The sequence below is a fragment of the Carlito syrichta genome, unplaced genomic scaffold (genome assembly GCF_000164805.1).
Source record: "Carlito syrichta isolate Samal-C Ts95f unplaced genomic scaffold, Tarsius_syrichta-2.0.1 Scaffold305868, whole genome shotgun sequence".
NCBI classification, from domain to species: domain Eukaryota; kingdom Metazoa; phylum Chordata; class Mammalia; order Primates; family Tarsiidae; genus Carlito; species Carlito syrichta.
Genome location: NW_007249964.1, coordinates 1492280 through 1496108, shown reverse-complemented (window position 1 = coordinate 1496108; position 3829 = coordinate 1492280).

Sequence of the window (3829 nt, the reverse complement as noted above, 5' to 3'; positions counted from 1 at the left end):
CTGCCCAGGCGGGTCTCGAACCCGCGGGCTCAGGCAATCCACTCACCTCAGTCTCCCAAAGGCACAGGATTACAGGCTGAGCCACCGAGCCCAGCTTAAACACATTTTAAAATATCATATATTATAGACAAAAGCACCTAATTAGTTCAAAGATTTAACTATTGGAGAACAAAATACATTTATCTATAATACAAGTTTTAAAGCAAACCCTGTTAAAAGTCGGTTACTGTAACAGACTTCCTATCGCCAATTCTTATAGACACGCTCTTCATTGCAAGAAGTTCAAAATGGGTGAAAAGTGTCTGTTTTTAAAAGTCATAGCAATGGCTCAGGTATGTTTTTAGCAGAATAGGTACATAAAGCACTCAGATTATTTTAAAGTCACTCCCATGTGCAGCCTGGTCGCGTCAACGTTTATAAACTAACCAGTGTGGTTTTCACGAGATCACTGTAGGCTGCCTTCCAGCTCACTGGCTGGAGCTATCAAGAGAAAACCAGGACCAGCTGAGCTTTGGGAACTGTTTCTCAGGGTTTGCTCCAGCAGTTCTGGGATGGTTAAGAGCACACCCGGGGAACATCCTCTCCCTCCGTGGCCTAGGTAGTAGAGTGTTGTCCCTTGAAAACAAGAGGACCCAAGTCAGGCTGGAACCTTTCAGTTCCTCTCTGCCACTCTCTCCTACAGTGGCCGTTGCAATTTCAAGATCCTTACAAGTTAGGTCCTCTGAATTTGTCAGTTACAGAATTCCACTTCTGGGGCACAAGCCCAGGGATGGTCCTTTCTTATCAGTTTTCACCAGATGTAATCAAATGTGGACTTTCTTAAAAGGAAGATAAACCTCCACTTATGTTTGGGTAGGGAAGGACTAAGTCTGTAGCAGCCAACATTTGATTATCCAAAACAGTCTAGCAAGCGGCCATGACCCTGAGTCGGGGCCCCATCCGGTGGCACTCCCCTTATGTTATAGTTGAGGGGGCTGAGACTTAGAGAGAAAAGGCCCCTTGCCCAAGGTCACAGAGATAGTGAGCCTCCATGCAGGAGCCACACCCCAATCCCCTCAGTCCACATTCCAGCTCCCCTCTTCCTACACAACTGTAATTTTACCATTGTTTAAGTAACACGTTCCTATATTCTGTACTCTGCTTTTATTTTCAGAGCTCAGTGTATTCTGTGCTTGACATTTTGCTGGGATAATTTTTTTTTAAATGTAAGAATGTAGCAAAACACCAAATCGATTTCAGTAGCGTATAACATTAGGGGTAAGTAGGAGAGATTACCATGAGCACTGTTGCATTTGGGCGCCTTCATTGCAAGTGACAGAAAAAGCAACTAAGACTCTCATGAGGAAAAAAAATTATGTGTGACATAGCCGAAAAGTTGTGGAGGAGAGGCTTCAGGCACAGTTTGATCCAGGAGACCTAATCTCTTAATTTGTGTGTGTGTGTTGTCTTCATTCACCAGCTCTAGGCCTACATCCTCCCAGTTGCAAGTCCAAAAGAGACTGAATGAGCCCCTTTCTAGGTCCTTCAACAGTCTCAGCAAGTCCCAGGTCTTTATACCATTGGTTCTAACCGATGCTCAGACTTATTCCTGAGCCAGTCACGGTGGCTAGAAGATGGAAATGGTGCTTAAGTCACCTATCCCTACTTTTCCCTGGGTGAAATCACGAAGATGACTCCAGAAGAAAAAAAGGGAAGCATTGATACTGGGTGACAAAACCCAAAAGGTCCTTTTCCCACTGCGGAATGAAGGCGATCCTGATACTGTCCTCATCTTGTGATTGGAGGCTTTGAATGTAATCAAGCTCAGTAAATGCTAGCGGTTAGCTCCCAGTTACCCTGTGCACAAAGTTCTGACCCTTGGATTAGACCACCAGGAGCTTAGTCTCCAGCCTGTTCTGGATTCACTCCACTACTTGCCCTGGTCCTCCCTGGAGGTGAGTGGTCTCCCCAGGGTGCCATGCTGCTGTGCCTACTGTAGCACTCTCCTTCCCCTCTCTCTCCTGGTCTCCTTACCTGCCCAACCTTCTCAGAAACACCCTCCTCACCTCAGCGGGGCGTCCCCTCCCACGTTGTTGCTGAGAGCCCTGCATCTCTTCAAGTACAGTGTGCAGCATACAGTCTGTCCCTCCCCCTTGACGGAGGGGGCAGAGACCATGTGGCCACCATGTCTAGCCCATAGCAAGTGTTGAAAGGATCCTCGTTGCATAAAACAGGCAGACAGGTGGGGCAGACAGGCGGGGCATCTCCCAGGAACGGCCTGGTCGGTCCTGAGGGTCTGGTGACCTAGTAGATGAAAACTCACTCTGTTCTGTGGCTGGAGTCATCACTCCAAAGTTAGGCCACGGCCTTGCAAAGCATCCTGCTGATACCAGGGCGAGAGTGCCGGGCACAGAGCAGATGGCTCCCTAGACATCATCCTCACCCCCTGGAAAAACACTGAAGAACCTGCCTTATAGCATGTGAGCAGTTATTTTGCTGACCGTGTGGACTCTTAGCACTTCTTATCTGTGGGTTTGTAGACAATGTTGTAGTTTTGTAATAATTCTTATTTTGAAAGGACAAGCTGGTTCTGGATTCAGAGAAGCAGATTTTAATCCACAAACGAACTTTCCTGAAAGCAAATATTTACTTTCTATGTGAGAGCTTTAGAGACGCTCAAGGTAAAGATTTCCCTGACTGCATGTTTAGGGAAATTTCCTTTGGGAGAAGAATCAAAAATGCAAGAAAAACACAAATTTGGGCCGGGCTCGGTGGCTCAGCCTGTAATTCCAGCACTTTGGGAGGCCGAGGTGAGTGGATTGCCTGAGCCTGAGGGTTCGAGACCCACCTGGGCAACTTGGCGAGTCCTCATCTCTACAATACATCAAAAATTAGCTGGACGTGGTAGCACACGCCTGTAGTTCCAGCTACTTGGAAAGCTGAGGCGGAAGGATCGCCGGAGCCCAGCAAGTCCAGTCTGGGTGACAGAGTGAGACTCCAACTCAAAAAAAAAAAAAAACACAAACTTGGAAATCTTGCAACCAGCAAGCGATGGGACCCATCCTTTGCCCAGTTCCCCAATCCCAACCCCACCCAAGTAGGAGAAGGAGGGCCCCTGTTCTATCTTCTGATGGGGACGGCGGCTTGCAAGGAGGGTCTTGGCAATCGTGAAGCAGTTAATATAAATCTTTCTAGTCAAGTTCAGTTTTGACTCTTCATAGGCTAGATCCCAGGCAGTGCTTCCTGGCTGTGCACACTGGAGGTAAGCTAAGCATTGGACCCCAGCTGCAGATGCGTGCGGAGCATCTGAGAAATGACCATTGGGCTACTGCACTCATCCAGCTTGACTCGCGAACCTTCTTCCCCTTATTTCTGCTCCAAATTTTCTTTTGTGGAGCTAGTTTCTCTCTTATTGGAGTATTTCCCACGTGTTTGCTAAAGGGAAATCACCACCAGGACATCTGCAAAGTCTCCAGGCTTTGAAGTATTCACAGGAAACTCGGTCAAGGGAAATCCAGAGTCGCTGTGAGTGACTTTGGGTGGGTGGATCTATTGTTTGTTTGGCTTGGTTTTGCAGCAGCTGGTGGTGAAGCACAAACCCCATGTGCTGGCACCACCGGAAATTAAAGTGCCTGCATTCTTCTCCTACCTGAGACAAGAGCTCTGAACGTTTTATGTTGCGATTCAAAGAAACAAAAAGTAGAAGCACAAGTGGAAAAAATGGTGGCGTTTTCCCTTATTCCAGTGAAAATTCAGATCTTTGTGTGCTTTTAGAACACAAGTATATATTTCTGGATTTATAACGCTTTCAATATATGAGACAGTTCAGAGTTTACAAAGTGCATTTGTG